Here is a 25,529-nt window from a genome sequence, read left to right on the forward strand (position 1 = left end):
AACACATCTAAAACAACTTCAACTTTCCAGTAAAAAAAAGAGCTGAAAAAGAAAAGGGAAAAAGAGAAAGAAGGCGCATTAAAGTTCTCTCTCTCTCCCTAAAAAAAATGCGTCCGGTCAATCAAAAAGCATTAAATTTTATTTTTTTTTTTTCCTTTTCCTGTTCAACGCATGATGAACACTTTGCCCGTTCTAGCGTTTTACTGGAATTAAACACAAATAGAAGACTTAAAAAAAAGGGGGGGAAGTCTCAATTCCAATTTGAAAAAGTACTAAGGAGGGGCTAAAGATCCATTAATTTTCGCTCTAATTGAGTGAAGCCTTTATTTTCTCCATGCAATGATAGAAGTGGGGGAAATTTAACGGGTTATGATCTTATATCTCTAAAATCTTAGAAATAAAGAGATTCCCCCCCCGCCTCCTCTGGCAAGAAGAAAATTTTGTACAACTGCAAGATTTATGAAGCGAGACAAAATTCAGAATCTAACAAATATAAGCAATAAACTGGTGTACGAGCTTAAGATTCTAAATCATCAAGTTAAAATATACTACAACAGCAGAATTAAAGAGCATAGACCTTTCAGTCAATAATAACTATAGTTAGATAATTAAACTCACAGCAAAGTAAGTTATAGTAAATTTTCTAAAGACAATCCTCCAAGATATGTTTCCTCCAGCTTTTATTAACTCATTTTCCTTTTCTATAATGTTATATCACACACTCTCACGAAAATCAGTACTGCGAAGGCATAAAACCTTCTGCATTAAAATACAAAGAAAACTATTAACGATCAAAATCGTCAAAGAAAACATCTTTAACACACTCGTCGTATCAACGCGATTCGTCAGAAACTAGTTTCCACGAGTCCAGCAGTCTCGCTTAATACATCCAGAAGCAAAAACATCCCATTTGCTGGCTGCGTGCGCCCTTTTATACATACTGGCGCACAATGGAATGTTTGGCCTTGCGACATTAAGGCTTGGCTGGAAGGAACATTCCTTAATATTCACCGCGTGGTTCTTTCTCTGAAACCAAGAAGAAGCTGTAAGCTTAACTCCACACATTTACGTAGAACATGAGAATTTGCTGTCTTTATAATAAAACGATGATCCACCAGCGGACGAGTGCTGCAAATCATTGAACACTGGTGGTTCCGACTCGGGTCCGAATCCAGGCAAACGGACTGGCTGTAGAGGCGTTTTCGTGGTTTTCCCCATGTGCAACATGTATACGAGCCAGTTTGCCTTAGAAAGTCCTCCAAGAAGGCGTCCCTCACCTTAGGCAGACAGCCCTAGTTTGCTTTGCCATAAAAAAACAAACCATAATAAAAAGAAAATTTTCGCGATCTCTTAAAAAAAAAAAAAAAAAAAAAAAGACTTCATGTGTAACATTACTATAATTGTGCTCATGGAATGCATTAAAAATAAATTTAAGAAAATTACAGAACAGCTTTAGAAACATTTTAGATATTGTATATACTGATATCTGAGAAGAGCATAGTATTAGCCGCACTCGTAAAACATGTAAACACTTTTAGTTTTTCTCCCCCCCCCTCCCGAAAAAAAATTATATCTGAAAATGTACAAAAAAAAAAAAAAAACTTTTCCTAATCTGCATTTCAAAATAATTTTCACTACCACAAAATCCAGAAAACAGAAAAGAAACTCCCTCTTTGTTTTAAATTCTTCACATGCATAGAAATAAACAGCTACAAATTTCAAAGCTTATATAACGAGATGGTAATGAAGTTTACAAAATCTTACATTACTAAAACGTTGCAGAACTAATAAAATAACCAAGACACATTGAAAGGATATTTTTGATGCATTTGACTCTCGACAAATCGCACGAGAAGGATATACATTTATACACATTGCAAAAACTTTCTCACTCTTATACGCGCAATTTTTAGCGACATGGACAGGAACGAAAAAGTAAAATTACTAGATAACGTGAATGTCTTGTGTAAATGCGATAAAAATATCGGTACTTACGTATTATCGCAACCAGGTTGGCGCGATTTGTAAGTTTGAGTAAAAAAGTATAAATAGAAAGAAAATGTACATTTATTAATTGCAGATAATTTTTAATACAGTTTTTTATATTATTTTGTTTTAAAATATAAAATAGCAATTAAACCCTTCCGGTTTCGAATTTGAGTAAGTTGCAGAATTATTTTTTCGGCGGAAATCTTTTGGCTATTGCTTTTAGCACTGATTGAAAACCGTCTTCGCCATTAAGAGCTTGAGCTTGGCGCCATATAAATTCGATAAGGTATGAGTCAAGATGATGACGGGCTGTTCCTCTCTGTTTTTTGTTGCGCCATTTGGCTGAGCCCCACATGCGCTCTACATGTTATGTGTGAACGCCCGTGTTGGGATCCACAAAGTTATATTTGTGATTAACAGTTCCATGCAGAAATCCAGCATTTTCGAACTCACTTGTATTGTATCCTTTCCAGCAATCCGAATAAATGATGCTTCCTTCCTTGATATTTTCGCAAATTTTTTCCATGAGGGTAACGGCGCTTATGTTAGGTACAGTAACCAAAAAAGTCTCTTTCTTTTCTCGGCAAATTCCGCCGAAAACCCATTGCTGTGGTAGTACACGCCCCATAACACGTAGGGTTGCCGTAAATAGGGTCACCAAATTTGGCGATTTATGCGAATTTTGGCCTGGTTGCGTTAATACGTAAGTACCAAAATATCAATTCATTGAAAATTCAGGAAAGCATTATTACAGCTTTTGCTTGACTAACAATAATGAAAAACGCCGTTATTTTTAGGTCTCGGGGGGAAAGTGGTAATTATTTTTTTTTGTACTAACCTAAAACTCAATATTTGTAAGCTTATAGTTTTATCTCTTGACACACACTTTCACAGGCGAAAATTTAAATCAACCAATTAAAAAGCACTCTCCACTACCCAGAATCATTTTACAAAAAAGAACAAATTACCATGCGCAATTTCGAAGCAATGACCAATATCATAAATGCAAAGTATATTACAATGCTATTCGCAATGCTTTATTTATTTATTTTTTTAACCCTGATAAAAGTTTGTATTTTCTATATCGAAAGCTCTTATGTACTTTAGTATAGGTTAAGGACAGCAAAAAGCAAGAGTACTTTTTAATTGGTTGATTATGACATACTTGCAATGTCATAAATGCAAAATAAATTAACCATAGTTCTTGCATAAAAAGCTTATGGATAAGCCGAAACCACTATACGTAGCCAGTCGTAAATTATGCATCAATTAAATTTAGGCATTTTCACATTTAGAAAAGGTACAACAATCTAATCAAATCTTCCACAGATGCACACAATCTGCGCAAAATGATAAAAATCTATGAGCCCGAATTCAGAAGAAAAAAACAAAATCTAATTCTGAAGTCAATGCAACATATATGTAGTCACAACAGAAATCTGGTTCAGAGAAAGAAAATTGCAGAGTAAATTGATTTTATCTTAGCAATCTTTGCCGAATTTCTGTCGGTAAAATTCATTACGTCTTGAAAACTCTAGAAAATGCTTTATTTTTGCGCCTTAACAAAACATATCTAAGAAGGCACCATCAATCCCCACCAGTACCACAAACATATAAACTCTGCGGAAACAGTACTCTTAATGGACGAACTAACTTCAAAAAATGGTCTGAAGCATGGTTTCGACTCTTACGCTTTTAATTCAATTAAACTAATAAGAACAGCTGCGTCGTCCGATGAGCATCGAATGCATTAACTCATTTCATGACAGTGAGTAAAAGCTCCAAAGGGGGGGGATAAAAAATACAAAAACGGAATAAGCAGCAAACAGACAAAGCACTGGAGTTGACCGACACTGACCCCTACGCAACCCATTCATCAATGCCTTTCCGCTACACGCACATGCGCAGTTGACGCTCTCTCCACTCTGCTGCCTACAGAGTTTCTCAAAAACAAGAGAATTTATGCTGATCACGGAATTGTGGCAGCTGCAAATATACGAAATTGACAATATTCCAAGACCACTACGCATGAACAGCGTAAATTAAGTTTTACTGGCCTTAATTATTAAACAAAAATGTAGGGCTGAAAACAACAGTAGATTTAAGAAAATGCATAGAAAAAGCAGCAAAACTGGAAAATCTATTTCTGAAAACATCTTATCCTACATCCACACACAATAACATTCTGACTTTAATGCTGTATCGCAACAACAACAACAAAAAAAAAAAAAAAAAAAAAAAAAAGCCCCCTTTTCTTTATTTATAAATCACGATTAAGCCCGAAGTAATATAAACAACATTTAACTATGATAATTTTGCTTGCTGTCTCTCAAACGAGTATCGTAACCATGCTTCAGGGTTATCCGATTTCACAGTATCCCATTTGCTACATAAAAAGCCCCTATGATCTTAAAGTTGCCCATAACAGTTTTCGATTAAATAGCAGGAAGCAATCCTCATACTGAGATTCTATACCCAGAACACTAAGTGTATAAACTATTAAGCTTCTGACATAAAACTGGGTAAGCTGATGCAAAATTGAGTGAAATAAGAAGAAGCATAAAAAATCAGTCAGAATTAATTTATTTGAATACGGCAAAGGAGGGTTATCTTCGCGAAGGACATTTGGAACTGGCTCGTATTCACATTGCACACGTCATAAATAAGTTGTTGATGACAAAGTCTAATAACAGACATCAACTGTCAACATCAGCAAATTAAAAGCTGTTTAAAAAAGAAAAAGAAATGCTTGAATAATCCGACATGTTAATTAAGACAGCTGAAAATTTTGGATTCGCTATAGATCAAAAACAAACGTTTTGCGTCAATACATATTTGCTAAAATTGTGATCCCCCCCTTCTTTTCAAACCATTGTTACCATTATTTCGCTACAAGTATTCTGAAGAGTGGAAAAGAGGACGAAAATATTTCTGCAAAAAGCTTTAAGGACGTCTTAAAAATATAAAAACATCAGTTCCGCTAAAAAAAAAAAAATAAATAAAAGCAGAGTTTAGCACAGCATCTTTTATTTCCTATACTTCACGATGTTGTCCATCCCATCCCATCAAGTAAACACGCCTAAAAATAAACATCACAGAAAGGATTTCCACGTTATGAATTCGAAAACTTCAGACTGTAATATAAATATCTGCCATAAGTTCTCCACTTAGCCAAGAAAAGCATAAGAAGAAAAGATCCAAAAATCCGATGAATAGTATCCTTTTTTTAAAATTCCAAGCGCTTTATTGAATAGCCATTAGCCTTGCGCCGCTGCAAGGGCCGGAAGTGGTGGCCATTTCATAGTGGAAGAACCTAATAGGTGGTCACCGTTGCCTCCTATTAAGGGAACGGACAGTTAAAACTATGCCTTCTCCGGGATTCGAGCCCGGGCTCATCGCTACAGCAGTCAGTGTCACTAACCACTACACCGGCTGGGCGGCACGCGATGCATAATGCCTAACGAGAAGAGAACCATATTTTCTTAATGTACCGATTCTCATTTATATTGTAACTGCACTTAAAAAAAAGCTTATTTGTTATTTATAAATACAATCTGATATGACGCATAGCAAGTATTATTAAGGGGACGGTGGACTTTAAAAATTATTTTTTTAAGTTTTCATTTTTTCAACAAGAAATTTTATACATGTACATCTTATAGCATCAGTAAACAAAATATATGCTCAAAATTTCAATTTGTTTTAAATTAAAAATTTTTAAAGCAATTAATTATTTTAATTAAAAATTTAAAATGCTCCATGCGCTCCAATTTTTAATATTTTTTCCTAATGTTTGCTTTATGTTACTTATAAAGGCTTGGTAAAAGTATTTGTGTATCCGTTATTGAATATGATGGATAATAAATTTTTAAAGGCTATTTTTGTGAACTTAAACCCAATTTTCGAAAAAATTTCACCTTTTGTTAAAGGTTTTCACAAGTTTAAACTTCTTAATAACCTCATATCTAAAAATGCATACACAGATCTACTGTAACATATAACAATATAGTTTCTTCCAAATATCATCCATTTTTAACTAAAAATGAGACGCATGGAGCATTTTCAAAACACACAAATTGCGAAAAAATTTGTTTTGAGAAAAATGAATTTAAAGTTTTCCTTCAAACTTACCTTTAATACATGGTCATGAGAAACAGCAAATTAACTTTGAATATAAATTTGTAAACATTCGATAACATTTTTGTAAGATTTAACTATTTTTAATCTCATAATATTAAATATGACAAAAATAAACATATGACAAATTGCTAAGTGATTCGAAGTTATACAGGTAAAAACAATTTATGCCGTATACTCAATGAAATTTTTAAAAATCACCAGCACCATATGTTTTACCTTCATTTGCTACAATTGCATTATCGTTTAGTGATTTACAATATTTTTTACTATTTCTGTGTTTTTTCCATGCAGGTAAACTTCTCTTTTTACTTTGGTTCAAGCGACGCTGATCGCGCTTTTTTGCAATGAGTAGGGAAAACGAGTTCACTTCTTCCTGTTCTACGCTTATGGCATTTACACAACCAAAGTTAAATTCATTAATTGTTGATAATACTGACATTTCTAGCCTTTTTTTAGAAATAAACACTTCTTTAGGGCAATTGTTCCAAATTAAACTATGGATACTTTCATTAGCATTTTGTGTTTTACCAGAAATGCATCTGGACAGCAATTCTGTGCTAGCTAGCCTTTGATAAATTGGCAATATTTGAGAAAGAACACTTTCAGATACTTTAGTTTTCATGGCTTTATGTGCTTTCGGCTGCTCTTCATTTGCTACTGCACGTTGATAAAAACACCATGACAACGTACCGGTAGGACATTTCGAATGTTTTGGTGAGACATCAGTAGATGAACAGTGTAGTAAGCTTGCATAAATTGCAGATTTCATTTTGTCTATATCCGGTATGTTATCTTTTATGGCCTTTCTGTAATAGTTTGTTAACTTTAAAATTGTAGTTTCCTTCAGATTACCTTCTTTTCGTCCACCGATACATATACCTCTGGAACGCAGCTCTTTAACTTTATTGCGCAATCCTGCCCCTAAACGTTTTGCCACATGATTGATACATTCTTCTTTACTAATTTTTACGTCATTACCATAAAGATTCAGAGTTAATAAATGTTGATATGTTTTCGCATCCCCATCAGAAAGTATCCCAACATATCGCATATTACATGTACTGATGGACCGTTTCCATAAAATTTCTGCGGCTTTCATTTCCATAGCATTAGACGAACCAGAAAAATTTTTGGAACACTCTGGTTTGTGGCTTTCAAACCATATATGAAATTCCGCACTGTCAGCATCCATATCTCTTTTCGCGCATACACATTCAGGACAATATTTTGACAGAATTTCGTAGTCGATAACTAACCCAGTCAAGACATCTACGACGATACCTATTCCATACAGTGATGTATGCCCACGTTTTTGCCATGTGCCATCATACGACACTGTGACATCTATACACTCATCATTATTTATATTAATTAATTTTTTATGCTTATTTCGAACAATATTTCGAGAAAACTGAAGGAAATCACCTTTTAGTTTCCCCTTTTCTTCAGACAAACTGTGTAAACATTTAGCAAATGTCTTTTTGTCCATAGCATGAATTCCCATAATCATGGAAAACATTTCTAAGGCGGCGTGGCCTTTGCCTATTTTCAAAAATGCTTCGACAAGTTTCGTATTCACATCAAAAGTATTTGACCGTTTTACCCGCTCACTTGAAAATGTTGAACTAAATATTTTATCACAGTTTTTACAAACTAATTCAAGTTTTGTAGAATATCCATATATTCCTTTCGAAACAATATCTAAAGAGTTGGTTGAGCACTGGTCACACTTTATATTACATAGCAATGGATTCCACATTTTACGATTTATCAAAATATATGAATCATCATTTCGGTTATCACCACAGTCAGACGTTCATAATAAACTTTCATTCAGTTTCTTTACACTGGCACTTATTGAAGTACTCGCTTCAACTATAGAACTTTCAGAAAAAATTGTTTATTTTTGGAAGAAACTTCTTCACTGTTCAATGTCACGTCATTTTCCGAATGAGCTGCCCATCGTTTTTCAATTTTGCTGACAGCTGCAAGTTTTTTCTTCGATGGTCGCCCTTTAGGCTTACGGTAACGACGACTTATGGCATGCATAATGTACAATAAATAAATATATATATATATATATATATATACTCTTACGCAAGAGATTATAAATTAATCTGCAGTTCTTCCAGTCCAAGAAACTCAGTTATAAACAGTCCTGCAAAATGTAGTTGTATAAAACACAGCAAAACACTTTTAGCAAAAGAACTAAAGAAAATAGCGAGGCACTTTTAAACTGTAAACAGTGAAATGGCAGTTACAGTTAAAACGTTATATTGCCAGGTTTATAAAGAATTAAATATATAAGTATATAAATATCAGCAAATAACTGTTGAAACATATTTGTTTACATTTTCGCCAAAATTTAAAGGGCAAAGTTTATGTTGTTTACACATTTTAAATGCTTGTAACTTCGTTAAAAATTAGAATATTTAAATTCGGTTTTTTACATACGATGCAGTTAAGTATATGTAATACAACGAGAGTAAAAAAAAAATTCAATATTTTGGTCGATTTTTAGCTTTTTCAAAGTCCACGGTCCCCTTAATAAAGGTGCATGAATCCTTAAAACTAATATTTCGCTAAAAGTATATAGTGTTCATTTTTATTAGAAAATTCCAATTTCAGCAGCAATCACCAATCCAGCAAGCCCGGGTCCAACAAATGAAACTTATGAACAATTCAAAGCAAAATATAAGTTCAGAGTTTAAAATCTAATGGAAACCACATCATAATTAAAGAAAACACGGAAGAAAACATGCTTCCGTAATTAATGCAGATAAGTCGCTTAATAAACATACGCATATTAGGTAAACAACTTGAAACTCGAAGGATTCTCTACAGTTGAAACTTAAATAGCAAAGAAAAACTTAAAACGGGTTTGAATTCCTGTCCCTCTTAATGAGGAAGTTACTTTCACTGGCATCCTCGACACTTCAGAAGTACTTGAGTGAGCCTTTTTCTGGAACAAAAGCTTCTAAGTGAAGTTCTGAAATCTAAAGCGATTTACGAGGAAAACAGCTTCTCTAATAGGATTTCCGATACACAGGCGTCAAAACATGCTAGAAAACGAGCACCTTTCCTACGCTCATGTATCCCCCCCCCTCCTACTCCTCGACCCATGACCGTGGCACCGCAACGTGTACAACCACTAACCGGGAGACGCAACCAAAAGTGAAGTATTTAAGGGGAGACTGGCAGTCTCGCGCACTGTTGGAGGGCACTTTACTTTCAGTAGCCTTTTTCCTGTCCGCTCGGCGATAACTTATCTCCATATTTCGATCGCCCGGCGCATCACCGATGATTCATACATACTTTCCTGCATTCTACTTCTCAGCAGGCAGCCTAATCATACGTCTAAAGACAGGAGTACGCCATAACAAACCTTCCACCTTATTAATGAAAGCAATTTATTACTTTTTTTTTTTTTTTATTTCTTGTATGTATTTTCACAGTTGGGGGGAGAATAAATAAATAAATGCACTTACAAAAAGTTATCTAAGAAGATATCAGCCAGCAAGGTAGCTCTTTTTAAATAGACTAATATTTATTAGTAAATAAGTAAGAATTTAGGCACGTCAAAGTTAATACTTATATAATTTACGTCATTATTAGTTAAGAGATACAGAACTGAAAAGTAACATTCTAAGAAACTTCAAAGAAAGTGGTACGCCCATGCTGAAATTTAACATAAAATTAAAATTTTGCACATTTACTAAATCTAGAGTCGGAGGGGGGGGAGAGAGGAAGAGAGAGAGAGAGAGAGAAGAATTATTCCAATTTTATAAACTTTTGACATTCTAAGTACGTTCAACGACGTCTCTCCATTTACATGACATATACACCTAATATCTCGATTAATAAGACCATAACAATAAAATTATTTTAAAAACATACACCCCCACTCCCCAGAATCATTTTACAAAATAGAACAATCTACCATGCGCAATTTCGAAGCAATGACTAATATCCTTGCTTTAGCCTGGATTTGAATCTAACACAGAATCACTGTGGTGGACTAAGGAAGGACATTGTCTCTGAAGGTTACGTTAGGTTATTTAATTACGGCAAAGCCTCGAGGGCTATCTGCCTAAGGGGAGGGATGCCTTCGTGGAGGACCTTCTAAGGGAAACCGGCTCGTATACACGTTATACATGGAGAAAACCACGAAAACACACATGCAGCCGGCCCGTTCACGGGATGAAAGTCTCTGAAGGAACTAAATATTTACATAGCGATGGCTACTCTACTTCATACGAGCAAGGCAATTAAAAGATACCCTGGACCCTTTTACTGAAAATATCCAAACAGGGATATAAGGCTGAAGGATTGATTAAACGAAGAATACAAGATATCTGCGTAAGGTAATGAATGCCTTTTTTTGGGGGAGGCGGGCTTAGTACTTAATATTTACGGTATGCATGGGGACAGGGATGCAAGGCATTATCATTATTAGTATAATACTTGATTTACAAAGGAAAAATGCCGCCCAGTTGGCATAGCGATAGGTAAGTAGGCTGCCTACCTATTATCTTATTACCTTACTATCAAAAGTTCAAATCTCATCGAAGGCAAGGATGTTTGTAAATGTGAAGTCTTTGCAGCATGAAGGCACTCAAAATACTGTTCAGCCGAAAGTTTCCCACAGAGGTTGATGGAAGAGAAATAGTTGGCGGGAGATTCTTGGCCCCATTTCCCCGCGGGAAGTTGGAACGAAACAAGGCAAAATCATACTCGCTTGCGAGATCACTAGGAATATAAAGTCCTCGTTTAAGTTCAATATAGATCTTCATATTGGCAAATCTAAAACATTCGCCAAATAAAACGGAGACTTAACGTATTGAAACTACAGCGAAAATTCTGATGAAATTAGTTTTTATTTCCAAATTCGGACGTACAAATAATCGGAAAATAAATCTGTAGAGTATTAAATATTAGCTGAATACCGATTGTCAATTGTATCATAGAACATAGATATTTTAATATTTTTGTCCATCATATTTTATACTTAATAATCCTAAAGCAGTTGAAAGCAATAGAAACCTTAACGAATAAAAGTTTTTAACTAGACGAAAATAGGGATTAATAAATGCATTTATTTTTATGACATAAACTAAGAGACTAAATCATATTTACGAGTAAAAATGTACTTACTTATTATTACGAGTAATAATAAGCATGCACATTTACACTACGTTACAAGGTTAATCAATCTGCTAAGAATCTACAAGCACTACACTAAGCTACAACTGACAAGCGCACATTAACGAAATACAAGAGAGACTGTCTTGAAAAATAAGAGTAAATTTAAGACTGGGGGGTGGAGAAAATGTGGAAAAAATGTGAAAATAACATAAAAAATTCAATCCAAACCTCATTCTTTAAAATTTCATAAGAACTGCAGCCTTGGAATCGAGATATGCTTCTGCGTTACTTTTCCGCATCAATCGAGTAAAGTGCCGGCATAACAAATTCATACATCACTCACAGTAGCAGCACAACTGGCTCGGCATGAACAGTATAATAGTCAAAGTTACCTTTTACAAAATTTAAGATACCTCACTTGCATCATTCGTCGAAAAATAAAGTAATTTCAGAATGGAATATTTCTGGTATACAAAAGGCGTATTTTAATGCTATGCTCCTTTATGCATTTAGGGAGGCGGAGACATTTTTAAAACAGCATATCGTCGTTTTTGCGTGAAATTTAATAAACCGCTCTCAACAACAAAAATTAAATTTAATAAAAGCAAGAGATATGTTAATATAAGCTTTAATTCTTTATCTGGATTTTACTAAATATTCACGAGACAAAAAGCCCACCAGCGGCCGAACGGTACTGTCGCTGAAAGTTGGCAGTACGGTCCGGGCTCGAATCCTGGCAGCATGGACATTTTCGTGTTTTTTCCTCATGTGTATCGCGCATACCAACCAGTTTCCTCCACGAAGATAAAGGTCCTCCATGAAGGTATCTCTTCCCTTAGATAGCTAGCTCTTGAATGCTACGCCACAAATAAACCAAACTGAGAGACATAAAAGGAGCATAAATGTTGGTGAATAACTAGCATGCAACTACCATGCAGTCAGGTAATTCGCTGCGCATTAAACTACGGACGAAGTACAAGTGGTCACCGATCTAACCCGCTCGGCCCCCATCGAATTCTTTCTAAATGCGCTAATATTCTTCTATCTTTATACATATTTCGGTATGCCTTCTTCTATGACAATTTTATACGCTATCATAAATGAAATTCTGTTTGAAAACGGGAGTTTTATTCGTCAATTTATATTTGTTATCGATAATTAAAAGCTTTAAATTATTACTGACAATGATTACAATAAAAGATATGAGAGAGAGATCTAATTTACATGAAGTAGAAACTTCTGAGTAGTCCAAAAAACATACAATCAAGGCTGCCGAAATATTACAGTTTCCATTGTTTCTCTTGAAATTCTTTAAGAGTGTTTGCCGTCCACCCAGGTCATTAATAACAAGCCTCAAAAGAGCAAGGACAAAGTTGGTTTCAGTAGGGATGTAAATCTCGTCGCTTTGTTAGAATACTCCAACTCGTTGAATCTGCACTTTTTTCCTCGCACAAAACGCATTATCAGAGAACTCTTTATACGAGCAAAAATTAAGCGCGAGTGAAAAATGTTGGAAGTCGGCCGTAGAGAAAATCCTTATAATTAAAACTGAACTTCCAACAAAAGCCATTCTGAGTAAGCACCACAGGATTTTAAACAGAGAAGAAAGGGAAAAAATAATTTTTCAATGCCGCTTGACATTTATAAATGGCTTTAATATCCAGCTCTGTTATGTATGAAGATAAATGATGGTATTTGATTAGCTCTTACTCGAGGGCCTTACCTGTGCAAATGTTGACATAGCTTCAGTGAGTATTTTTAAATAAATGTAGTTAACAACTTAAAATTTGACCGACCCATATACGCTGCACTCCCTATTATCCCGCATGTATTTTAGTCATCTTGCATATCCTTCTCGTGGATTATACGCGCATCGCCCAAAACAGTTTAGCACAACAAACTACTGAGAATGAATGGTACTTGAAGAAGACGGCAACAGGAAAGTTTTGGGTTTTACATCAGAAAATATCACAGTTAATGTCTGCACTGAAATTTGAAATTAAATCCTTAATGCTAATACCATAAAGGTATTCCTGATGCTGTTAAAAAGGTTATGCCGTTGAAGAGTCAACTGAATTGAACCGAGTTGAAATTTCTGGCGTTCAAGACTCTAGAATGAAAGTAAACAGAATAAAGCCGCAATACACGAACGATGAAAGCCATAGGACTGTAACAATTCCCGATTTTCTTTAACTGGGGCATTACAATGCGTAGACAAGGGCTTACACTACACAGCTCAATAAACCAAGTTCGATTTTAATTGATGTCCTAGTTTAACCAATATTCGTGATACTACATAAAAGAATGTCCATACGGCTTCAAAAAAATGGATAGAAGACACTTTTTCTGTAAGAAAAATCGAAAATCTACGCAAGATTCACTAATATTTTAATTAAATATTATCTTAAACAACGATATTATAAATTAACATTATCAGTTATAATCCACGTACTCTTTGCCCATTATACAAAATCCCAGAGCTTCCCAACTTCAGCAATTTACTTACAGTCACTTACCTATCTGGGCTTGCAAGTGACCGAGCGGTAAAACCGCTGTACACTGGTAGTTCGATTCGGATTCAAATCTCGGCAAATGGACTGGATGCTTGATATTTCACTCGATTTTCCACAAGTTTAAAGCGAACAAGAGCCAGATTCCCGAAAGTCCTCCATATTGCGACTTCCGTCTATGAATGCTCTCGAGTGGTTTGTCATAATCTAAACAACTCTAATCCATTGCCCTGTTGGAAACAATAACGTCATTTACCCCAGGCTTCTGAGCACTCTACCTCAAATTTTGTTTAAATAATTAATTTCGCTTATTTCTTTTAATTTTTGCTTTTAAGACAAGCAGTAGTTTTAGCAGAGTATTTTCGAGTGCTTTGCCAAAGTAGTAAATTATTTACCTTCATCGCGATACTTAATAATAATAATAATCAGGTCTACATATCACTATGATTTTTTGTACTAAATTTTTTGGCCAATTTCCTTAATTTAGTTCAAAACTATTAATTATTAAAAAAATTAATTTAACATTCCATAAACTGCAAAGCACTTCCTATCTGAACTACATTCAATTCTAAAAATGACATTTATTGACCATACCTTTAAATAAAGGTAACACCGCATATATTCAGCTTTCCTTTGCAGTGTAAAACAACTTTGAAATAGTTAGAACGTGAAGGGTTATATATCTCAGCAGAAAAGAAAAGAGAAAGACTTCCCTTCCAAGCGAAGAATAAAAATTCCCTCGAGTTGGAGAAAACTCCCGGGTAACATGGGCACGAAACTTCCATTTATAGAATGCGAAGGAAGAATGGATGCATATGGGAAAGGAGTCTGAAATCAGTGAGCACCGCTACCAGATGATTGTGACGGACGTAGAGTAAGAGATAAAAGGGAGGGAAAAAAATGGGAACAAATACCCCAGTCGTTCAGCAGCTAGCAAACCGAAGCATTTGGTTCAGGAATTTAAGTGAGGAAGACGACGCTCTTTTGGGAATGTTTTCCCGAAAGACAGGAATAAGAAATAAAACGCAAGAATGTGTAATAAAGTACTAGCTAGAAATTTGTGCCCTAGGGAAAACAACAATACTAACAACAATACCATTAGGATTTGAATTAGTATTCTGAAATGTTCTAAAAAAGCATAGTACATTTCGATTGCCTTTTTTTCATATGCATATGCAAAATAAACTTCAATCAAACGTTCTCAATGCACAGCAGGAAACCTTCGCTTTTCTTAACGAAGAATATCCATATAACTGTAGATAATTGACGCTCGGATTAAAAAATTAACTGCACGTTATATGCAGAAATTCTATAACCAACAAATTCTTACTAAAGTTAGTTTCGGTGTTTCTATCAGCCACTCTTACATTTTTTATGCAAATTGAACAAATAAACATTTAAAAAATAAAACTGATTAAAAATATGCAAATCGGTTCAAATAAATTAATTTTTACGGAGAAATAGTCGCTAGAAGACCGTTTCATATCCTCGGACGCACTTTTCTTGTGGGGGGGGGGCAGGTAAATAAAATTCAGACTCGGAAACCTAAACTTTCAATGATAATAATATCCAACTAATATAACACATCTCTCTCTCTCTCTTTTTTTAAGAATTTGTACAGCAGTCACTAGGTTATTTTCAAGCAGGAGGACGTGAAAAATGTGCACTGCCCTCGCCGGGACTCGAACCTGGACCTCTCGAACACGCGCCGAGTGCGCTACTGTTACACCACGAAGGCATGCTAGAAGGAGAAAATACCTTATAAACTAAGAGTCTTTTACCCTGCCATACTAAATATAGATAGCATGCAATTTCCTAATTAAATGAAACTTATCAACTTATTTGTAATTTATGTTTTCTAAAGAATTTAACGGTTTACATTATAGCTACTGAATTGTAAAAAATCACAGCACACTAAAAATATTTGGTTAGTTGACATTTCCATTCAATAAAAATTAAGTTCAATTTAATTGACTTTACAACTTTTCAGATGAGCATCCTTAACAAATCATTCGGATATACAAGCTGTCTAACCACTAAACGGGCGGGGGAGATGCCCGGCTAAAACTGTAAATGCGCGTCAGCAACCACGAAAAAAGTACTTTAAAAAATACTCCAAAAGACGATATCTGAAGTTTTAAAATGTCAGTGCTCATTTCCAAAGATTTCTTTTCTTTTCTTTTCTTTTCTTTTTTTTTTTTTTTTTTTTTTTTTTTTTCGCTCTAAGCTCTCACGGAAAAATTCATGTAACTTGTAGCTGACGCACTACAAGAAGCTGCTACAACAAAGGCACCCGAAAACTTCAATATTGCAAATGATTTTTCTGAACCCGTTCCAAAGATATATAAAATTCTCTTCGCCGAAAGACTTGAAGTTTCGAGCTGAATTCTTCATCAACACTTGTTTCTTCGAAACTATACCAGCACGTGATACATGAAATCTACCTACGAAGTATTTAATGCTCGCCCCCGTGCAACGATTCGAGAATACACTTCCCTAGAGTTCGGTGTACCAAAAATAACAACTAGTCAAACTAGCACGGTATCTTTTCTCTTCCCACACCTGAGACCAGCGGAAGACTGTAAAATACGTTTGGCCACAATTTCTTCGTCGTATTACAAATTGTTCCTCCTCTTCTGCTTCGCCAACTTTTGTTTTTCCTTTCCTTCCGTTTCTGTTTCATTCGCCACAGAATTCATACGCAGTGGAATGTAGTTAAAGAATAATGCGGCGTCACGTAGAGCTTATTTTTCAGAGAACCCAGGTGTCCAGGATGCTTGGAAGTCCATTACTGGTTTCGCGCGTTTTTGCACTCACGTTACGAATAAGCAGCAACAAAAATAAGTCTAAAGCTTCTTTGTTTTCTGAAGTTGCTGCTCTTTTCCTCTCTGGGATTATGAAACGTTACGGAATAGTTCAAGAAATATGAAATTCTTCTTTGGGTAAATAATGTCTCGTGTCTTTTCTTTACAAAAGAAAAGAATGGTGGTAACTATGCAAGCTCGCGATTAATTTAACAACCCTTGATCCAAAAACAATTCTTATCCTTTTACAGTTTGAACTAAATTCATCTGCGATTTCATGTATTTGCAATATATACACATACTGCGAGTTACCATTAGCAGTCAATGCAAAAATAAAAGCTGATACGATGTTTCCACATCCTTATACTTCACTTTTATATATTCTACTTAATTAATGGCAGATTGCAGAGCATTTATAGTTTGGTTTGGTTAGGTTAGGTTTTAATTATGACATATAAAGGTATTGCTCCCGCCTTCTTAGCATGCCTTCGTGGTGTAATGGTCAGCATGCTTGGCGCGTATTCGAGAGGGCCGAGGTTCGAGGTCCTGGCGAGGGCACTGCGCATTTTTCACGTCTTTCAGCATCAAAAATCCTAATATCTCTACAGACAAAGCACGCGAGAGCTATCTGCCTAAAGAAAGGGATGTCTTCGTGGAGGACTTTATAACGAAACTGTCCGGTACCCATGTTCACACGGGAAAAACAATGAAAACGCCCATGTAGGCAGCTTGTTCGTCTAGAATCGAATTACCAGCATTCAGCGACTGTAACGTTCGGCCGCTGGTGCGCACACAACATTCATAATATTTTTTTAATGTAATTTAAACACGTGAGCAACATCAGAATCCAATCCGGTACTAATGCAATACACAATCGAATAATTGCGCTTGGTTATAGTTGAGAACATGAGTGTTATATCTTACGAAGTTCAGATTCTTCTTATAATAATGCGACATACATCAAAGAATACTGTTTAATTACAGGTTAGGCTAAGTTCTATGATTAAGGCCAGTTTCAAAAATGGAATTACTAAGTTATAAACTTGATTATATTTATTATTGCAGAAATACACGAAGTAGTACCATAGATTAGCAACTCTTCAATATATAGATTATACAAAATTCAGCGAAACATTAAAATAAAATGTTAAATATTTTATTCCTTTAAGCATTTTTAAATACATAGCGTACGTCTGTAGTATACGATACATAAAATAGTAATAAGTATATTAAATTGTGGTAATACGGTTTTATGAAAGAAGAATTTTAGAAATCATTAGCCCATATTTTATAAGCATTAAAATACACAATATTAAAAGGCATTTTATGCCGGAATGCCATCTAAGTCAGTCCTTGCCACTGTAGTTGCCAAGCTTGAAATATGAAAAACCGGGTTATTCTCGCCCGAAAACGGAATTTCCGAGAGGCTTCGCCATTTCAAAAGATGATTTTAAAGTAAAATGCATTACTACTTAGATATTCTACCTTTTATGTTCTTTGGCTGTTCATTAATTCATTTTATATATTTCTTTCGTTTCTATACGAAGGGAGAAAAAAATAAGGAAGGAAAAGAAAGCTTTTATTTATCAAAGTACTTTTAAAAATGATGAAAACACAATAATTAGTGCATACTATCCCTCGGATACATTTAATAACGTGCCATACATTGATATAGCATTGGTTAAACAGTGGTTGAATCCTGATAAAAAATTCTACAAATATCTGCATTAGACAATTTTCCTTACATGGCGGCATGTGTAAAAAATACAAGAGTGGCTCAAAAATACAGAAGCACCTGGATAAAAATAAGGGGCAAAATGAGAAAAGTCTTCTACTTGAAAATGCAGAAAGGATCAGAGTTGTTTACATTTCTTGCTTTATAAGATGTCTAGCCACAGTTGCTCCTTAAACACAGTTCTGTGCAGTTAGGAGAATAATATAAAAGCTTCGAGTTTCAAGTAAGGTTAATTACTGAGCCTATATGGCAGGTGCTTCTGTGATCAAAGTAGAAAATTTAATGTACTGCGAAGAAGCATATCCATGAGCTAGTTCATATTCTGCTTTTGAGGAAACATGCGATGATAAACAGAAGGAACGAAAGCATTCGTTTGAACACGAGAAAGAGAGATGGAAATTGCGAAGGATTAGGGCCAAAAATAAGGTGACAGCTACAAAAGTATTTGCTGTGTTGAACAATCTTTCAAACCCTATTAGTGTAAAAAAGAACTTAATAAACAGAGAATATTTCATCAAGTTGCAACAATCAAACCATTGATTAACGAAATGAATGCCGCAAGGAAGGAGGAAAAGTTACAATGTTCATAAAATTTGTACTACCGATCAATGGATGACTGTCATTCGGTTTGATAAATCGACCTCCACACCGTTCCCAACACGTCGTCGAGTTTGCGCGAGGCCAATCCATACCCTTTTGACAACATGTGGAGATTTGGTCATGATTTGGGAAACCATATCAAAGTATTATGCCAGGCTTGAAAGATCAGATCGCTTATAAACCTTTTGAGCTACCAAGTCTAACTTTTAATGCAAACACAGCTACAGATCAAGATGTTAAAAACCCAATTTATGGATCTCACATCATGGTTTAGCGTGCATCATGTTTTCAATCTCAAGACTTCAGTATTATTGGACTCAAGTGATCAGATTTCAACAACAAATTTCAAACACAATAGCCACCTCTTCACAGGATATGAGTAAGTTATGCAAGAAGTATGGTATAAAGTGCCATTAATCTTCTATCCAAGATTTTCGTCCATTTCCAAGAGAAGAATATTCGTCTATTTCCAAGAGAATCCAGGCATTACTGAATACAAACAAAGGTTAGTTTTACGCCATGTTAGGAAAAAAATTCATCCTGTTATCACTATTACCAAATTTTTATTCGCCCTGTCATTAATAGATTTTCCAATACAAATACTCCAAAATTAATTCTGAAAAGGAGATATTGGTAAGTTTTCAATCGCTAATCATTGTTAGATGAACATTTTTTAATGTTTAGTTCCCCCAAAATTCTTCAAAAGTTAGCTCAGATTCTCTCTTTAGTGAATCAAATTTCTTTGAAGCAATCCTTATTCGCCAAAATCCATTACATTTGATTCGTTCACGCTCACTGCTTTTAAGAATTTTTATTTAATTTATTTAGTAAAGTATTTCTGGCATTACAGCGCAAAATATTTTTGCTCATAGGGGGAGGACACTTGAGCCAGGCTTTTCGAAATGTATTTCCTCCATAAAAGTCAACATTAAATTTAAAACTTAAAGAGCTAAAAGAAATTATAAAGTATGAATCCCAGAAAAAAAGCTAGCAGATTTGCGATTTCCGTTTTTAACAACAATGGCCTTCTTACAGTTTGAAGTTTGCCACAACAACCTACCTTCGAATGTTCTAACGTAGTATTTATAATCCGTACCCCTATAACAGCACATGTAACTTTTCTTTGCTTTAAGAGGTGTTGGAACTCCAAAATCTTCAAAAAATTGTGATTTCGGATTTTTGCATTTTCAAATTCTCTACACTTTTATCTTTTTAAAAATACCATTCTTTAATCTCTATTAAAATTAGAACTGTAAAAAAGTGTAGTTTTAATTTGTCATATACTGCTTTGATCAATGAGGATTTTTACATAAAAACGCGTTTTTCTCCAAACGTGATTTTTTTATACTCGGTGTACCTTTTCTCAGGAACTACTGCTCACAGGTATCTAAACTTTTTATGGCTTATTTATTAGGTTTCCTAATATTTACTGAAATGAGCTTTTTGTAATAAACTTAGAAAAACAATTTTTTAAAATATTTTTGTGTGAGAAAAGTGCTAAATTTTACTATGCCTAACAAAATATTCTGTAATTTACTCTAAAATTCAAAATGCTTCAAAAGCTCATTTCAGTATAATCAGATAGGTATACTTTAATTACAGAAAAAATTTCAAGCTTGTATCTACAGCAGATTTTGAGAAAAGGTACATCGAAAATGGCCAATTTAACATTGTCGGTATAGGGGTTTCTGATACCCTTTAATTCCTGAAAATATATGACAATAACTACTGGAGTTTTTTTTAAACAATATTCAATCAAGTGGCGGTGCAATGTTTTAGACTGGTCTTTTACTCCATGTTATTAGTAAATCTCCGAGATGATTTGTTATTCACTTCGAGAGTATGGCCAAAAATGAAAAATCACAGTTTTGGGTGCCGAAATCATTTTGAAACACGAATAACGAATTCAGAAACAGTCAAGGCAAATTTTATTTCTGCTAAGTAATAAATTGAAGAAACACAGTGTGTGATTTATTGTCAGTAAATATTTCTTGATTGTCTACGAAAGGCAGTTAGTTAAACATGGTAATACGTTGATTGAGATGACATTTAAAGAAGATTATTCTTGTTTTAAGATAAAAATTTTATTTCAAAAAATTACATGTTTATCTCTTGCTTTCCGTAATGACTTTGGATCTTTTGTACTGTTCAAGAGAATTCTGAATGTTGCTATCTCCGTTCCCGATAAAGCTACTGACCAAGCAGCTCAGCCAAGGTTTGATTCCAGGACACAGATTCTATTCCTTCCAAAATGCTTTATTATAATACACCACCACCATTAAACCTGTTGTAATCATCCATCATCTACCTATTAATAAATATTATGATATATCATTATCAAACCACCATTAAACCTTAATCTTAATTTTTTTTCCTTTATCGTTATAACTAAAGGTACAAAAAAGACTAACTTGCTCGCGAATTCAGTTCTGCGCGCAGCGAGCAACGTAAGATCAAACACTGACAAACATGACACGTAGTTGCTAAAATTCTTCTAACCATTAAATCCAAGGGCAACATAAAACGCAGAGTAGTGGAGAATTAATAAATTCCTACCCAGGATTTTTTTTTAATAGCAGGAAAAAATATTATTTCTGTAAGAAATAAATGCTAGCTCAGTTAGTAAAAAGTACCAACGTCAGAAGAGTGACTAAGTAATGCTTTGTCGCAGTGCCAAGGCCAATGTTGCAAAACTCGTACTTCTTTTTTGCGTCGGTTTCCCTACCACCCTCACAAAAAGCAGAGTCAGCGTTGTTTAAGCAGTGAGTCATATTTAATCTAAACTTCAGTAAATATTAGGCAAGAACTTGCGCGAAAAATAAATGTTGCCACCCCGAAGTTAGCACGCATTTAACAACAATGTTTAGCAGAGGACTGCAGTTTAGTGCTTGCAGCAAACACGATTTTCACAATCTCTGCTTAAGCTTCAAAATCGAAATGTCACTCCACCCAAATTGAAAACAAGACTAACGTTACCAAACATTTTATTCCCACTTTTCAGTATTTACACTAGACCGAAAATATACCATGAAAAATTTCGACCTCCACATTTCACCGGAAAGGCACGTTTTGATAATGCGCAAAACGAATTCCCTCATTTTTCATGGCGTACATGCTTACGTCTATCTGAAAAACAGGAAACTCAAAAAGCGACTTACAGAAAAATATATTTTACCTAACAGTATGTTATTTCAAGCTAAGAACAATTTTCCCTCAAATTGCTATGCTGGAGTAATTTAAGTTCTAGTCCTCCATGTAATTTTAACGAAAAGTCCGGTGGAGAAAGAATTGCGTGGAAAATTGAACTTTTACTTTACAAATGTTTTAACATAGAAAATAAAAATACTATCGGCCTAACGTTTTCATTATTACTCCAATGTTAACAGTAAAAAGAATTAAAATTTGCACTGCAAATTTTAATAAAAAAAATCTCACTGGGCTGAGAGAGATAACCGGACCTAACAGAAGAACTTAAGATATGCTATTGAGAAAATAGATATAAGTTTCTTATTTAGAACCGTAATGACTGTCAAAAACCTTTCAAAGCCGCCTTTTGTTGAGATGTCAATTTGCAGAAATTAGAAGTAGGCCTCAATTTCTTCCAGCTTCTTAAATTTACAATAAAAAATTACTGGCTAAAGTATGTTGCACAATCGAACATACTTCAGCATTTACTCTGGATGTGTAACGTGCATAAGAGACAGTTTCCCTTAGAAAGTCCTCCACGAAGTCATCCCTTCCCTTAAGAAGTCAGCCTTCGAGTGCTTTGCCATAATTAAATAAACCAAACAATATCTACGTATCCATTCTTCATTCAAAGGGGCAAAAAAATCTGATGCATCATTATAGAAATGGCAAAACAGCTAAACGCGAGGAAGAAATTTGGTGCGAATAAGAGGAATCATTTCACTTTGGTAGAATGAAAGCTCACGGAAACTTGCTAAACACAAAAGTAAATATACATAAAAGAATGATGAGATAGCTGAAGTCACTCATTTATTTTTCTTAGTAAAATCTGGTTGAATGATGCTGTTATCTAGCAGAAAAAATGAATTTCAGTATTAACAAATTTAAATAAAGGCAAAAATATTATTAGCTCGTAAGACGTTATTAAATGTTAACCCTCTGACTACCAACGTAACACGTATGTCCCACTAAAAGTTTAAAAATTACTTCTAGATTAAAAGAACTTAGAATCTCTTGCATGTTGGGGATATCTTCTAGTAGCTTGAAATTCAAGACGCCGCTGTGCTCCTTCCACACAAATGAACATAAAGAGCAGAACAAATATGAGTTGCCCAATATGTAATGTTGGGTTAAGCAAAGAATGCTTTTTACCCTGTACCATACCATGTAAATCTATTTCATATAATAAAGTTTTCCAGAATAATAGGTGTGCTGATAGTAAGTCGATCGCACCATATATACTCCCCCCCCCCCACACACACACACAATTAACTACGGCTGGGACACATATGTCCCAGCCTTTAGCTTGTAAAACCATTTGTCAAAAAAAAAAAAATCCCACATGCTATATTTACCTTATTCATGACATATTTTGTTCGCCTGGATATAAAAAGGGGGGGTGTTTTTTTAAAAATTCGCAGTCAAAGGGTTAATAACTTACCATTTTCTGAACAGTAAGATTAAACTAGTATTTCATGAACAAATCAGCCATAATAGCATTATTCGAGTATACGGAATAGGGTACTTTTCAGTTTTGCCGGCGCACGCGATAAAGTTGCCAATAATGGTACAACCGAAGCCAAATGGAATATCCTTGCCGGTAACCTTTTATGCCTCATTTTCAAAACAAGTCGTGCCATTTCTTATCAGATTGTTTCTTTCAATACAGGCACACAATTACATAGAATTTTTACCAGGTAGTTCAATTTTATGCAATCACACCGCTCACCCGAAGGCGAAAATACAAGCTAAAGGGTTAAATTCATGAATTCTAATGAGAATGCACTAGCGAAGTAAAGCACTGTGGTTTTACATAATTTCTGAGTAAGCTATTCGTACGCATTGAAATAATTCTTACATTTAAACTTGTATTCCAAATTAAGATTTAACTTGAAATTAATGTAGATAATTACTGAGAGAAGTGGATTTTTGTAGCGTAGTTTACGTGAGATGAGATCATTTGAGTTACGTGATATGAACCGGCGAATCAGGTTGTTGAACCATGAAAGCATAGTAAATTCTTAAATTAATATCTTTTTACAAAGTGTCTTTTATTTCTTGGATTTTATCAAAATTTTAAACGATGTTAAAATGTTTATGCCTTCAAAATAAAAAAATTATTAGAACCAACATTTGTTAACATTTTTTTATGTGTATACTGTACGCGAGATTTGCGCCAGCGAAACGGAAAAGTACCCGAAATAGATGAACTCCACACACACTTTTAATAATTTTATCAGAAAATAAGCATAAAATATAGATTTTCCAGACTATGAATGCTGGTTGTGTGTGTGTTTGAATATCAAGTATATTACACACAAACTAAAAAAAAAAAAACTCATGTAGATTTTTCTAGCAAGGAGAACTGTAGTGTAAATCTCCATCAGAACAGGATGTTAAAGCAATTTTTCTGTCATCTTTTAACAACTCGAAACTGAAAATGGTTCATCAGGATTGTTGTTTGCTATCTAACATGACTAATTTTTATTAACACGTTGAGCGCCATGTCGGCCATCTGTGGCTGACACTAGACTTTCCGTTTAGGCCGCGTCAGCCATCTGTGGCTGACACTAGACTTTCCGTTTACGCAACGTCAACCGCTGCTGGCTGACAGCGTGTAACATAATATATAACTATACAATTTACACTGTTTTATGCAATTACAGAAAAATTATTTAAAATTTACTTAATTTTGATTCACTACAGGACTAATGGATTTCATTGAAACACAGTAAGTATAAAAACGGTTCTCCATTACAGCTATTACAAATTGTGACAACTGTCTTAGTCTTTTTTCTGGCCATTACTCTACCAGCTTCATTTGCATTTTTATCATAACATAATTTACAATATTTCCGTACTTCAGAGGCTTTTTCCGGTTTTCTTTGGAGTTTATGCTGTCGTTTTTTAGATATTCTTGCATTTCTGTTCGATGGAATATCTTCTTTTTCACAACTTGTAAGGGATAGCGCTAATTCTTTCCAGACTTCAGTAATGCTAATTTTCTGCTTCGTAATAGCTTTGCATAGAATGTAACTATTTACAAAACAGACTTGGAGAGAAACTTGTTGAATGAATGCCTACAGGAATCACGTTCCAAACGTAAACCATCTTCTACTGCGATAAGAATCGCTGGCCAAGCGGCGCGCGTGTCCTGAACGGGATTGCCTAAGAAATATGCTTGGCGCTCAACGTGTTAAGAAGAAACTCGGACGTTAACATACTATTATAAACTTATCTATACCTATCATTCGAACTAAAGCTCTGGCATTAGCAAATTCGCATCGTGCTTCCTTCGCCAGCTCAAACACATATGAACGGAATTATGGCCATAGAAAACTTCATTTTCCAGCGAAATGCAGAACGTAGGACAAAATCTTTTTTCTTTTAAGTTCGCTAAGTCTCATTTATTGGTAAAAT

The 25,529-nt window shown here is 34.7% G+C and overlaps 1 protein-coding gene across 5 annotated transcripts in view; it reads right to left on the minus strand.

Annotated features, from left to right (window-relative positions):
- Nucleotides 1–25,529, minus strand: part of LOC118187688 (uncharacterized) — a 420,235-nt gene that overhangs the window by 334,617 nt on the left and 60,089 nt on the right. Inside the window, exon 3 of one of the 5 annotated variants that reach the window (XR_015038453.1) lies at nt 20,135–21,231. The exons of the other annotated variants lie outside the window; for them this stretch is intronic. The gene's annotated coding sequence lies outside the window, so the exon portion shown is untranslated. Of the gene's footprint in view, nt 1–20,134; nt 21,232–25,529 lie in introns of those variants that run through there. 5 annotated transcript variants of the gene reach the window in all.

Source organism: Stegodyphus dumicola, chromosome X1, assembly GCF_044657685.1.
Source record: "Stegodyphus dumicola isolate Sdum_Otavi_A_Nest chromosome X1, ASM4465768v1".
NCBI lineage: Eukaryota > Metazoa > Arthropoda > Arachnida > Araneae > Eresidae > Stegodyphus > Stegodyphus dumicola.